The following is a 15,798-nucleotide window of genomic DNA, read 5'->3' on the forward strand; positions in this document are numbered from 1 at the left end:
TATTCTCAAGTCACCAGTATGTGACTACTGCACTCTAATATGTCCCTTGTCTGGCAGAATTTTAGGCATCTCTTCTTAGTCATTATTCTGACTTCACTTAGTATCAGAAAGTGCCATTTGTATACCTATTATGTGAATCAGGACCCTTGAAACATGTGATGCCAAAATGGGAGCAATTGGTCTGAACATTGATCTTGTTACTCAAAATTTGCTCTCTGTAATAAGTATAATTTTCTAAATTGCAAATGAAATTTGCATCAAAATGTATTATCTCTTAAACAATAGCATTTAAATTAATTTTAATTCAAATCATACATTGTTCATCCATTATCCAATAAGTGAATTATTTTTATTTTATTTTTATTTTTTTATTTTTAAATTTTTTATTATGTTATGTTAGTCACCATACAGTACATCTTTAGTTTTTGATGTAGTGTTCCATGATTCATTGTTTGCGTATAATACCCAGTGCTCTGTGCAATATGTGCCCTCCTTAATACCCATCACAGGTCTATCCCAATCCCCCACCCCACCCCCTCTAAAGCCCTCAGTTTGTTTCCCAGAGTCCACAGTCTCTCATGGTTCATTCCCCCTTCTGTTTATCCCCCCCTTCATTCTTCCCTTCCTTCTCCTACCAATCTCCCTGCTACTTCTTATATTCCATAAATGAGTGAAACCATATGATAATTGTCTTTCTCTGCTTGACTTATTTCACTTAGCATAATCTCCTCCAGTCCCGTTCATGTTGCTGCAAATGTTGTGTAATCATTCTCTCTGATGGCTGAGTAATATTCCATTGTATATATGGATCACACCTTCTTAATCCATTCGTGTGTTGAAGGGCATCTTGGCTCCTTCCACAATTTAGCTATTGTGGACAATGCTGCTATGAGCATTGGGGTGTATATGGCCCTTCTCTTCATTATGTCTGTATCTTGGGGGTAAATACCCAGTAGTACAATTGCTGGATCATAGGGTAGCTCAATTTTTAACTTTTTAGGGACCTCCACATTGTTTTCCAAAGTGGCTGAACCAACTTGCATTCCCACCAACACTGTAAGAGAGTTCCCCTTTCTCCACATCCTCTCCAACATTTGTTGTTTCCTGCCTTGTCAATTTTTGCCATTCTAACTGGCGTAAGATGGTATCTCAAGGTGGTTTTCATTTGAATTTCCCTGATGGCTAATGATTTTGAACCTTTTTTCATGTGTCTGTGAGCCATGTCTTCGTTGGAAAAGTGTCTGTTCATATCCTCTGCCCATTTTTTGATTTGATTATTTGTTTCTTGTATATTGAGTTTGAGAAGTTCTTTGTAGATCTTGGATACCAGTCTTTTATCTGTAGTGTCATTTGCAAATATCTCCTCCCATTCCATGGGCTGCCTCTTAGTTTTTTTGACTCTTTCCTTGGCTGTGCAGAAGCTTTGTATCTGGATGAAGTCCCACAAGTTCATTTTTTCTTTTGTTTCTCCTGCCTTTGGAGATGTGTCATGAAAAAAGTTGCTGTAGTTGATGTCAAAGAGGTTACAGCCTACGTTCTCCTCTATGATTTTGATGGATTCCTGTCTCACGTTGAGGTCCTTCATCTGTTTGGAGTTTATCTTTGTGTATGGTGTGAGAGACTAGTCAAGTTTCATTCTTTTGCATGTAGCTGTCCAATTTTCCCAGCACCATTTATTGAAGAGACCGTGTTTTTTCCACTGGATGTTTTTTCCTGCTTTGTCAAAGATTAGTTGCCCATAGAGCTGAGAGTCCATTTCTGGGGTCTCTATTCTGTTCCTCCAATAAGTGAATTTAGTTTTGTTTTAATTTGTCTTCAGAAGGTAAACGATATTAAACATTAAATACAATGTAAATGAATCCTGTAATAAAACCTCGTGCCACTTCTTTCAAAGAATAATTCGAAGTATACTTAGTGTCATTGAGTCAATAATTAAAATAATTTTTCAGGGCACCTAGGTGGCTTAGTCGGTTAAGCATCTGCTTTCAGCTCAAGTCATGGAGCCCCACTGAGCAGGGAGCATGCTTCTCCTTCTCCCTCTGTTTCTTCCCTACTTGTGCTCTCTCTCCCCACCTCTCTCTCTGTCAAATAAAGGAATAAAATCTTTTTTTAAAAAGTAAATAAATTTTAAAAAGAAAAGAACTTTTCATTTGGGCCCCCAATTTTTTTTGATAGACTGCCACCAGAAAATGGCTTAGAGTCTAGAATCCGTATTGAAAGATTTCCTGATATGTATTTTACACAATTTAATCTTACCTCACTTCACCTTTTAAAAACATAGACATATCTGGGGGTTTTTGGGCTCCCTGTTCAGTGGGGAGTCTGCTTCTCCCTCTCCCTTTGCTTCTCCCCCCACTCATGTGCTCTCTCTCTCAAATAAATAAATAAAATCTTAAATAAATAAATAAATAAATAAAAACATAGACATATCTGGAATCCAATTATGAATATGTCTTTTTCAGTTACCAATTTTCTTTCTGTATTTTATACCTTCATGGGTAAACTAACATCAACTTTTAAATATGATCATAATTCCATTCAACATAAAGGTCTCAATTGTTTGTTTGTTTGTTTTTTGCCTTACTTGAACTTCACTGGCTTCATTTGATTAAAAGAATTTCCACTTTGAGTACTGTGTGTGTGTGTGTGTGTGTGTGTGTGTGTGTGTGTATGCTTGTGTGTGTGTGTGTCGTGCATATGTGCTTTCAGTATTTTATGGGGCTGTCTGGCTGGCTCAGTCAGTGGAGTACATACATGGCTCTTGATATCAGGGTTGTGAGTTCAAGACCCATGTTGGGTGTAGAGGTTACTTAAAAATCTTTTAAAAATCTTAAAAAAAAAAGTAATTATTCAGTTATAAGTATGTGTTGTGTGGTGGACTCCGTGATGTACCACCCAGATCCCCCTTCAGCTATAAAAGATATAATAATTTTTAAGCCACTGGGAGAGCTGCCAACACATAGCCCTCAGCTATCAGCCCCCTTTGGAGTTTGCCTCAGTTGCAGAAAGCCATCTTACCTAAGGTCACATCCCCATTCCTGTGACAGCCTAAATCCAATGACGGATTGATATGGGTATAAAGTCCCAGTCCTCTCTTTCCAACTGCAGACAGCTCTGACAGTTCACTGCATTAGCAGAAGTTCGATTGAGATTTCACTGCAGCTCAGTTTCTCCCTCTGTTCCATCTGCTTCTATTGTTTCCCTTTTGCAGGTGTTGATCCCAAGAATACCCTGTAATAAATGTACTACGTTCCAATTTCTTTCTGCTTCCCTTGAAACTTATCCAGCAGAAAAGTAGAAGATGGTCTTACTACAGGTAAGTTCCATTAAAAGCAGAATGTAAAGAAATTGAAAGGATGATTAAAGTCTACTTTTTAAATAATATTTTTGCAATGCAAGGATAATAAGAGATATAATTTAAAAAGGTGAGGAGAGAATTCCTTGTTTTTATATATTTATTTGAGAGGAACTTAACATTTCATGAAACAGACATACAAAGGAATATGTCCTTTAAGAAACACCCAAAAATACTGGGGGAAAAATTTAAACATCTACTTACATGACAGTCAAACAAGAAAGTAAAGAGAATTTTCAGAGAGTAAAAACACTGAAAATATTAAAACTTCAGAGAAGTAGTAAAGTCAAAGCCAACAGCCATTCTGGGGGCATCGGCCAACCCCTGATGGCTCCTAGACTTTTTGGTTTTAATCGGTTTGAAGTGCGGAAAGGAAAGAAAATGTAGGACCCACTCAAGGTGGGAAATTTTTTCAAAACTACCACCCCAAACTGGGACCACCAAAAAAGACTCTCATAATCCAAATGGAGCCCAGAAAAGAGAACAGCCAGACAGATTCTCCCCACAGAGAGCAACGACCTTGGGTTTCATGTGTGGAAGAGGAGGTGTAATGTCTTCTCAATATTTTCCAATCAAATTCGCTCTCATACAGATTTGAGGCCAGATTTTACACTACACCTATAGCCCCCAACCCCCCAAAAAAACTCAAGCTAAGAATGTAATATAAAAGCTATTCATAGAGTACCTGGCTAAAGCCACCCTAAATCTTTTAAACACCTTAGCCAAGTCCATAAAGTCTTATAAATAAAATTGAGATGATTGAACGCAATAAAAAAATCATTTAAAAAACTCATTAAAAATACTATGAAAAATAAACAGAAGATAGAACTATTTAAGAAATCCTACAGATCCTTTAATGATCAGATATTAAATATAAACAAAGTATGCTTAATACATTTAAAAAGTAATGTTGAAGGTGTGGCCAAATATTGAAGGAAAATCAAAAAGGGTAAGACAGGTCTGGAAGTCTACAAATGAGACAGAAATTTTAGAAAACACATAATACTTAAAAATTGGAAACCAGTAGATTGCTTAAAAAGCAAGTCAGAGAACATTTAATAAATTAGGATTCAAATGAGGGGTTCCTGTGTGGCTCAGTCAGCTAAGCATAAGACTCTTGGTTTTAGTTCAGGTCATGATCTCAAGAGAGTGAGATTAAGCCCCCACTGGGCTCAGTGTTGAGCGTGGAGCCTGCTTGAGATTCTCTCTCCCTATCTCTCTGCCCCTCTCCCATTCACACACACTCTCTCTCAAATAAATAATTAAAAAAAAAAAGATTTGAATGAATAAACCGAAAGTTAAGTAAGACAAATAATTTTATGATTAAGGAAAAAGGAAAATCTTTTGAAGAGAATAACATTTTTCAGACAAATATTGGCAGATTTTCTGAAACACAGATTTTCACTAAAGGAAATTCTAAAGGCTATTCTCTAGAAAGAAAAATCTAGACCAGAAATCCACTCAAACAATGGTTGTATAGACAACAATAATAATGGTAACAATAATACATTTTATAGAATTTAATAAACAAGGTGGAGTTTAAAATATTGCATTAAAGTATACAAAGTGGAGGGTGGCTGGGTGGCTCAGTTGGTTAAGTAGAGTCCTGGGATCAAGTCCCACATCTGGCTCCCTGCTCAGTGGGGAGCCTGCTTCTTCTTCTCCCTCTGCCTGCTGCTCCCCCTGCTTGTGCTCTCTCTCTCTCTCTCTACTTCTCTCTGTCAAATAAATAAATAAAATCTTTAAAAATAAATAACGAATATATAGGGAAAGAAATTCATCACAATTTTGGCATGATAAGATCTTGAATTTTTCAGAGTTGGTAAAAATACTGATTAGCATTAGACATTATTAAGCTATGTTTAATTTTATTATGCTTAACTTTTTCAGGTAACAATTAAAATATAAAAATAGAAGGGGAAAATAGAATGACAAAAAACAAGTAATTTTGAACAGTAGAAGAAAAGTGAAACCTAAAAAAAGTGAGACATATAGAAATAAAAAATAATATGGTATAAGTAAATCTAAATATTCAAATAATAATAGAATATATAAATAATCTCCACTTAAAATACAAAAATCATTTCATTATAAAAAAAACTGTTTCAAAATGTTGAAAGGAAATTACACAAAAAGATACAGCAGGTAAATAGTATTCTCTCAAAAAAATTTGTTGGTGAAGCATATTACCAGACTTCAAGAAACAACTATAACTAGAGACAACTATATAGTCTCTAGATAACAGTGAAAAATTCAGTAGACCAGGAAAATGATATTAAACTAAACTTTAAAATAGATACAGCAAAAATTGACAAAATTATAATGGGAAATCCCATCATAGTGGAATGTGTTAAAACTCTCCCAGAGTATTACATTTGGTAGATGTTAGAAAATTTGAGCAACATGATTCAGAAACTTGATCTAATAGGCAGTTATAGGATATTATATGGAATGATTGAAGAATATTTTTCAAAACTCTTAAAAATTAAGAAACATTGAAAGACACTATGCCATTAGGCAAGTGTAAAAAATTTCAAAAAAATCTTGTATCAGGAAGAACACATTCTCTAATTCTTACACGAGTAAGTTAGAAAAACAACTTTCAAATCCCATAAATTGGAAATGTGTAAAATGTACTTTTGAATAGCTCATAGATAAAAATATATATAGAATAGAAATTTAACATTCCAAACTAAATGGTAAAAATATTGAATTTGAATACTTGTGGGATCCTGCTAAAAGAGTTAATGGTGATTTTAAAAGCAAGAGGAAGTAAGAAAATAATAAACAAGAGCAGAAGTTAATAAAATAGATAGAAAATTAATTCTTCAAAAAGAGTACTAACCTTGAAAAACCCCTGACAAGATTGATTGAGGAAAAAAAAGATACAAACAATATTGAGAACTAAAAAGAGGACATTTTCAGTCAGGCAGGAGAGACAGTCTTCAAGAGAATATTAGGAATATCTTGATGCAAATAAATTTAAAATCTTAGGTTAAATGAAGAAATGCCTACAAACATGTAAATTACTTAAACTACCTCAAAATGAAGTAGGAAACCTCACCTGCTACATCCATTTTGAAAACTGGATTCACACTTCAAAATATCCTTACAAAGAAATCACTAGGATCAGATATTTTTAGAGATGTATTCAGTTACATATTCACAGAAAAAAAATTTTTTTCAGAGAAAAGAAAAAGAAAAGAAAGAAAGAGAACCCTCCCTATTTGCCAAAATCAATACAATTTTGTTACCAAATCTAGACAAAAGCATGAGATAAAAAATAATTCCAGGCCAATTTCATTCAAAAACATAAATGCAGAAATCTAAGTAAAATAAAAGAAAACAAATGTAAGATAATATATTAAGACCACATGACCTCATTGAGTTTACCTTAAGAACACAAGAGTGGTTCAACTTAAGGAATCCTATTAATTAAATCCACTATCAAAATAAAGTAGAAAAATAGGATTACCTCAATAGATGCAAAACAAATATTGAATAAAATTTAATACCTATTCACAATAAAACAAAACACTAAATAGAAGGAATCTTCCTTATCTGAAAACATTCTCTTCAAAATCAGGAGCAAGACTAAAATGCCCACTATTACCATTTCTATTCAGCATTATCCTGGATATCTTAGCTTTCAATATTGGATAAAATAATAATAATAATAATAATAATAATAATAATAATAGTAATACCTTAATATATAAGGATTGCCAAGAAAGGAACAAACATTTCTTATTTGAGGATATGATTGCCTACATGAAAAACTCCAAAGAACCTACAGATAAATTATGTAAATTAATAAGATACCTTAGGAAGCTTTTTGAATATAGAATTAATATCCAAAGTTAGTTGCATTTTTATACACTTAACAGAAAATGCAAGTAGTTAAAAGTATCATTAGTCATGGATAAAGACTGGTCAATCACAGACCTGTACCCCTGAAACAAATAATACATGTTAATTTTTTTAAAAAGACCAAAAAATAAACACCATTAGTCTTCTTTATAGTAACAAAAAAGAAAGAAAAAGTTACCTAGTGTGGCAGTATTACAATATGGCTGCAAAATGCTTTGATACTCTTTTCATTACATGAGAGAGCTTGTGACTGTTTCTGTCAATGGAGTACAGCAAAAGTGATGCTATGTGTCTTCCAAGACTAGGTGGCAAAAATTTGTATAGCTTTTACCTTGTTCTCATAGAACACCTGCCCTTACAAAAAAAAAAAAAAAGAAAAAAGGAACACCTGCTCCTACTACATTTGCTTATGGGACAATCTCTTTGGAACAAAGCCAACACATTGTAAGAAGATCAATTTGCACTGAGAGACCAAATAGAGAGTTCATAAAACCTCTGTTTTGTAATTCCAGTTGAACATCTAGCCAACTGTTAGGATCTTCTGCCAGCCATGCAAGTAAACCATCTATTTTGTTTGTTTCGACAATGAATTTCTTTGTTGTTGTTGTTGTTGTTTTGTGGCTGTTCATTTGTTTAACCTAGTTTGAAATGGGTTATAGGATATATAGCTTTAGACACTGTTGGATATGGGTGCTCAAGGATGTTGTCAGGGCTCTGGCTATCTTGACATGTCTGGATTCTGCTTCTCACTGGATGCTTGCATTATTCTCAGATAAGCTCTTTCTAGGTGGTGAGAAAAAATGGCTGCTAGCATCCCCAGTCTTTATCCTAACGACTCATGATATAGCCAATAATTCTTAAAATAGGCAGTAAAAGATAGGTAGATTGATTTCTATTCAGGAGTCTTGTACATGTTTAATAAACATCAAACAATCCACAATTCTGCACAGTTGAGCCTTCAGGACACACCAGCCCCACCCCAATCACAATTTGATGATCTTATTAATGCTGTATGAGAGAACCCAAATAAGAATCAGTCCTTTGAACCCTCCCAATCCATAGAACTATAATAATGATAACAAATTGTTTTAATCCACTAGCTTTGGTGTACTTTGTTATACAGAAACTATAATAAAATACATATCAATAAATATAATAAAAATTGGGTAAGATCTTTATGGAGAAATTTCAAACTAAAAAACACTAAAGAAGCTCTCAATAAAAGGAGATAGATACAATGAATTTTGGATGGGAAAACTTACTATAATAAAGATGCCACTTCTATACAAATTGTTTCTTAGATTGAATAAAAGTCCAAAAGGCAATTTCTATGTATATGTATAGATATCTATATCTATCAATAGATGATAGATAGATGATGATGATAGATAGATAGATAGATAGATAGATAGATAGATAGATAGATAGATGGTAGATTCTAAAATGCATAAAAAAGAAAAGGCCCAAAAGAGCCAAGACAACTGAAAAACAAAGGGGAGGGGGAATGAAGAAGACAAAGGAGGAGAAGGAGGAAGAAGAGGGGGAGAAGAAGGAGGAGGTATGGGAAAGGAGAAGGAAGAGAGGGAGGAGGGAAATGTGGAGGGAGGGAGAGAAGAAAGAGGAGGAAAAACTTGAGATGCCATGCATGTCAGATATCGAGAAATAGAATTAAGCTACAATAATTAATATAGTATTAGTTTAGGGGTAGGCAAATAGACCAATGGAAGAGAATAGAGAGCTTGAAAGCAAATCCATGCATATAAGAAAAGTTGACATAGAATATCTGTGGCATTATAGGTCAGTGGAGAAAGAATAAATTATTCAACAAATAATACTTGGGTATATGTTCATACACATGAAAACAAAACACACAAAAACCACTTAACATAAAAATCAGTTCCAGAGGGATTAAGGCTTCATGTGAAAGTCAAATTATTAAAACATTTAGAAGAAAATATACTCCTTAATACTTCATAGTAAATAAAGATTTCTTAAATACAAAAAGAAAAGAGTAAATTATAAAGAAAAACTTTAACATATTTGACTACATTTAAATCTGTTGATCAAAGAGAAGTTAAAAAAAAGCCATAAATTGAAAGATGATACTTGTAGCACATATTATTGAAAAAACGTTAGTGATTATAATTACAAAGAATTCCCATAAATTAAGGAGTGGCAAGAGAATGGCAAATTACATAAGGAGACACTTGCAGAAGGGGAAATATATTTAGCCAAAAGTCACTAGTAATAAAAATGATGCAGATTGAACCATAGTAAGACACTGTTTTCCTCACCATCAAATTTTTAAAAATCAAGAGGTTTGATCATATCAAGAGTTACTGAGGCCATGGAAAGTAATTTGGAATGTATTTTAGCATTGCCAAGTAAAACTTAAGATATGTATACTTTTAATCTAATAATTCCATTCTGGAGAAAATGAACAGATGATAGATAATAATAATGATTAATAATAATAATAATAGATGTTACAGATGATGATAAAGATAGATAAATGATAGACAGAAGATATTCCATAAGAAACTTTTCTGCATAAGCATGAAAACCTGGAAATGTACAAAATTGTCATATAAATGCTATCTGTAAAACAAAAAAACTGAACATAACTCAAATGTTTATTGGCAGAGGAAGAGATGAATTATACACACACACAGGCACAGAATATCTCAGAACATTGAAGTGATTTAATCACTGCTGTGTTCATCAACATGAATAAATTTTTAGGCAAAACAGTGAGGGAAAAGACATAAAATGAAAAGACACATGGAAGAATATGTATATGTTATTCCTTTTCTATAAAGGTCAAAAACATGTTGGGGTACCTGGGTGGCTCAGTCATTAAGCGTCTGCCTTCTGCTCTGGTCCTGATCCCAGGGTCCTGGGATCGAGCCCCGCATCGGGCTCCCTGCTCAGCGGAAAGCCTGCTTCTCCCTCTCCCACTTCCCCTGCTTGTGTTCCCTTTCTCACTGTGTCCCTCTCTGTCAAATAAATAAAATCTTTGTAAAAAAAGTCAAAAACATGCTAATCTAAATAACATAGTACTGGGTTTTTGGGGCCAGCATGTATGAAGTTTGGAAGTTGCCATTTCATCCTAGCAAGTGAAAAGTTGAACAAACAGAAAAATCAACAATTCTTTTTAGATCTGTAAGGGAAGGGAAGTTACAGGCCAAACTATTGCTTTTAAAATTGGAGAGACCAACAGGCAAATACAGAGGATCACAACCTACCAAAGCAGAAACTCAAGAGCTGAAAACTGTGGAAGCCAGAGTAGGGAAACCTGAATTATACTTGGTGAATCGCCAGAGGATTAGTATGGACAATTCAGAGAGTTAAAAACTCCAGAGAAACCATTTAGTTATGGAGGAGCCTCACCTTCTTCAAGAGCCTATAATGTTTCTCATGGTGAATATCAAAGAAAAATCCCCTCCTGATTCTGGTTAGGGGGAGGAGCTTAAGAGCTTGAGTGACTGGTGGTTTAGAAGAGCCTGACTGTTCTGGGGAAAAGGAAATACTCAACTTCAGCCTACTGCAGTCATCCTGCCTCAACTAAGGAATGAGGGACAGAAAAACCCCCATGTGTGAGTTGTAGGCTCACCAAAAGACAGACCTATTTATAGGATTATAAGATGCTTCCCCTCTCTCCATACATTGCAATCACATCACTAAAGGCATATTTACCTAAATTCCTTTATCTAGTATATCACATCCAGCTATCAAGAAAAAAATTACAAAAAATAATAAAATGAAAAACAAAAACCAGTTTGAAGAGACAAAACAAGCATCAGAAGGAACTCAGATATGGAAGGGATGTTGGAATTTTCAGGTTGGAAATTTAAAATAACTATGACTAATATGCTAAGGGCTCTAATGGTTAAAGTGGACAGCATGCAAGAACATACGGGCAATGTAAGCACAGAGATGGATATCCTAAGAAAGAAACAAAAAGAAATGCTATAGATCAATGCATTTGATGGGATTATTAGTAGAGTGAATATGTATGAGGAAAGAGTCTCTCAGTGTGAGGCTAGAAACCTCCACAAATGAAAAGCAATGGATTAATAGACTGAGTTCTTTTCACACAATGGAATATTATTCAGCACTAAAAAGGAATGAGCTATGAAGCCATGAAAAGACATGAAGGGACATTAAGTGTGTATTACTTAGTGAAAGAAGACAATATGAAAAGGCTGTATGCTGCCTGATTACAACTATCTGACATTCTCAAAAAGAAAAAAAACTATAGAGACAATTAAAAAATCAGTAGTTTCCAGGGCTTGGGGCAGGGGGAGGAATATATAGGCAGAGCATAGATGACTTTTAGGACAATGAAAATAATCTGTATGATACTATAATAATGGATATATGTCATCATACATTTGTCCAAACCTATAGGATATACAATGACAAGAGTGAACTCTAAGGTAAACTAAGGACTTTGAGTGATTATGATGTGCTAATGCAGGATGTTGATAATGGGGGAGACTAAGCAATTGTAGGGGCAGGGAATATGGAAAATCTCTGTACCTTTTTTGTGTGTAACTTGAATTTCATTTTTTTTTTAATTTTAATTCCTGTATAGTTAACATTCAGTGTTAAATTAGTTTCAGGTGTATGATATAGTGATTCAACAATTGCATACATCACCACTCCTTCAACCCCATCTCCTATTTCACCCATCCCCACACTCTCCTCCCCTCTGGTAACCATTAGTTTGCTCTCTATGGTTAAAAGTCTGTTTCTTGGTCTCTCTCTCTTTTTTTTTTCCTTTGCTGATTCATTTCTTAAGTTGCACATATGAGTGAAATCATATGGTATTTGTCTTTCTCTGACTGATTTATTTCACTTAGCATTATACTCTCTAGATCCACCCATGTCATTGCAAATAGCAAGATTTCATTCTTTTTTATGTCTGAGTAATATTCCTTTGTGTGTATATAACACATCCTCTTTATCCATTCATCCATCAATGGACACTTGGGCTACTTCCATAATTTGGCTATTGTAAATAATATTGCTATAAGTATAGGCGTATATTAGTGAATTAGTATTTACCGTATTTTTTTAGTAAATTTAGTAAATACCCAGTAGTGCAATTACTGGATTGTAGGGTAGTTCTATTTTTAACATTTTGAGGAAACTCCGTAGTTTTTTCCATGGTGGCTGCACCAGTTTGTATTTCCACAAACAGTGCAAGAGGTTTCCTTTTTCCTTGTCAAGACTTATTCTTTCTTGTGTTTTTTAGTGATTTTGACAGACGTGAGGCGATATCTCATTGTTGTTTTAATTTGCAAATCCCTGATATTGAGTGATGTCGAGCCTCTTTTCATGTGCCTGTTGGTCATCTGGATGTCTTCTTTGGAGAAATGTCTGTTCATGTCTTTTGCCCATTTTTAATTGGATTGGGTGTTGAGTTGTCTAAGTTTTTTATGTATTTTGGGTACCAACTCTTACTGGATATGTAATTTGCAAATATCTTTTCCCATGCAGTAGGTTGCCTTTTTAATTTTGTTGAATCAACAATGCTAAAATCTGTATGGAACCACAGAACACTCCAAATAACCAAAGCAATCTTGAAAAACAAAAGCAAAGCTGCGTCACAATTCCAGACTTCAGTTTATATTACAAAGCTTCAGTAATCAAAACAGTATGGTACTGGTACAAAAATAGACACATAGATCAATAGAACAGAATACCCAGAATTAAACCCACAATTATATGGCCAATTAATCTTCAACGAAGAAGGAAAGAATATCCAATAGGAAAAAGACAGTCTCTTCAACAAAAGGTGTTGGGAAAACTGGACAGCTACATGCAAAAGAATGAAACTCGACCAGTTTCTTACACCATACACAAAAATAAACCCGAAATGGATTAAAGACCTAAATGTGAGACCTGAAAGCATAAAAATCCTAGAAGAGAGCATAAGTAGTAATGTCCCTGACATTAGCCATTGCAACATTTTTCTATATATGTCTCCTAAGGCCAGGAAAATAAAAGAAAAACTATTAGGACTATATCAGAATAAAAAGCTTCTGCACAGGGAAGGAAACAATCAACAAAAGTTAAATCTCTGTACCTTTTTAATTTTGCTGTAAATAAACCTAAAACTCCTCCAAAGAAATAAAGTCTTAAAAACACTATTCAGACTTCAGAAAGGAAAAAAAAAAAAAGGACAAAAAAACAAAAACAAAAACAAGGAAAGATAAACACAAAAGATAGTTAGCTCTGAGAGTAGAGGTAAGAATTTACCAAGGATGGAAACTTAGGAAGGTTTTAAAATTATTCATAATACTTTATTAAATTGAACAGTATGTACAACAGTGAAGCAGCATCTTTTTGTACTTGAGACCCTTATTCCCAGGGTATGCTTTGGATCCTAGTCCCTCCTACTTTAACAAGAAATATGTTATAATAAAATATATATATTTTTCTCTTACATAGTCATTTCTCTTATAAACATCCTTATTCCACACAGTATGAGATTGTGAAATACAGAAATTAAGACTTTTACATATTTTAACATTCACAGCACCTAACTTAAGTGAAAGTTACTAAAGATGCTATATTAATAATTTTTTTAATTTTCTGCATTTTATGATTTGACATCTTAAAAAGCTTCCTGGCCATGGAGGGATAGACCCTACAAGGGCTAGCCATTTCCTAGAGCACACATTCCAAATACAAACTAATCAATCCGAGTCTACACTCCAGCCACCTGCTTATCTAACTACACATCAAGCTCTAAGTCATCTCTGAGCCAGGGACCACCAACTACAGACCACCCCTATAGCCCAAAGTTCCCAAGAATTATTAAATCCTAAGCATTTTACTCTGACTTGCTGTGTTTTTCCCCACAGAAACCCCAATAAAATCTCTGCCCTAACTTTCACCCTCTTTCTTGTCTTCTGCCACGTGACCAAAACTTGGCACCTCTCCTGGCCAGGTGGCCCTGAGTGGCATGCAGTGACTCTTTTTCTGGGACCTGTGACTATGATAAACCTTTTCTTCCTAAGCTTAGTCCTCATGTCATCTATGGCTATACCAACTGTACCATACCAACCTTAGAACAGATGTCATATAAACATTTCCATAGTCTTGCATTTCCTAACAAATCAAAACTCTTGAAGCCTGCATGTGTAACTCATAGCTCCTGTAATGTTTCAGTATTTTGTGTATTGTGCATGTCATATATAAATGTTTCTTTACACTGGAGTCAAAATAAATACTTTTCAAAATGAGTTCAACATTTTAACCATTTTTTTTATTACTGATGCTTAACATTTTTCCACATTTGGCTAGGTTGTTTAAGCCTTCAAAACATAAAATTATTTGTTACAAATATCCAGTTTCTGTAAATTGTTCAAAGCATCTATATAGAGAAGTTGAGTCTCTCTATGGAAATTCATGGATCTTGTCAAATTGGTTCTGGAAATCAATAGATTGTAAAATCAGCCAGGATCATTTTCAGTTTGACTAAAAAGCAATTTATTAACCTGGTAGATCCAAAATCAAGGTCATTTCCTTGGAACAAAGGCAATGAAGGTGGGAAGAAGGGAGAAAGGGGCTTTTTTTCTTAAACTTTTGACTTAGATCAAGTTTTACCAAAATAATGTTAAGGAATAAATGATGACCTAGTTTATTTTACTTTAATACCAATTTGGCAGAATTGTCTAATATAGTTCCTGGTCTGATTTAATTGTGTCTGGGACGCTCTTATCATCCCACGTAAAGTCATGTCCAAGTTGCCAGAATGTCCCTGCTGGCTTACTCAGCAGCAAGTAGTTTTTGTGGCCTCAAACATTAACCAACACGAGGGCTGACTCACTGAGTCTGCACAGACCTGATATGTGCCTTCTGAGCCCCTTTGACAATTAGGGCCATTACAGTCCATTTTCCATGGGGGAGAAATTGTTGTTATATATTGTCAGTATGACAATACTTGACAGTAGCAGTGCTATGGGGCCTGGATATTAATTCTAAATTCTACATTACCTAATACATGTAGAAGAGGGACACAGCACGGTTATCAAGAGAGTCAGTTACCCAAGCTGCAAGGGCAACGGTGCTTTCATTTTGATCCATGTGATACGGAAGCGAATTTTTTCAAATCAGCACAAAAGTTCAAAGCTGTATCAAGTACTATGTTTTGAAAAAGGGTCAAAAACATGGAGGAAACTAAAGAGCTTGCCAGTTAGAATGGCAAAAATAGACAAGGCAAGAAACAACAATTGTTGGAGAGGATGTGGAGAAAGGGGATCCCTCCTACATTGTTGGTGGGAATGCAAGTTGGTACAGCCACTCTGGAAAACCGTGTGGAGGTCCCTTAAAAAGTTAAAAATTGAGCTACCCTATGATCCAGCCATTGAACTACTGGGTGTTTACCCCAAAGATACAGACGTAGTGAAGAGAAGGGCCATATGCACCCCAATGTTCATAGCAGCAATGTCCACAATAGCTAAATCGTGGAAGGAGCCGAGATGCCCTTCAACAGATGACCGGATTAAGAAGTTGTGGTCTGTATATACAATGGAATATTACTCAGCTATCAGAAAGAA

The sequence above is a fragment of the Ursus arctos genome, unplaced genomic scaffold (assembly GCF_023065955.2).
Source record: "Ursus arctos isolate Adak ecotype North America unplaced genomic scaffold, UrsArc2.0 scaffold_30, whole genome shotgun sequence".
In the NCBI taxonomy this organism is placed as follows: Eukaryota; Metazoa; Chordata; class Mammalia; order Carnivora; family Ursidae; genus Ursus; species Ursus arctos.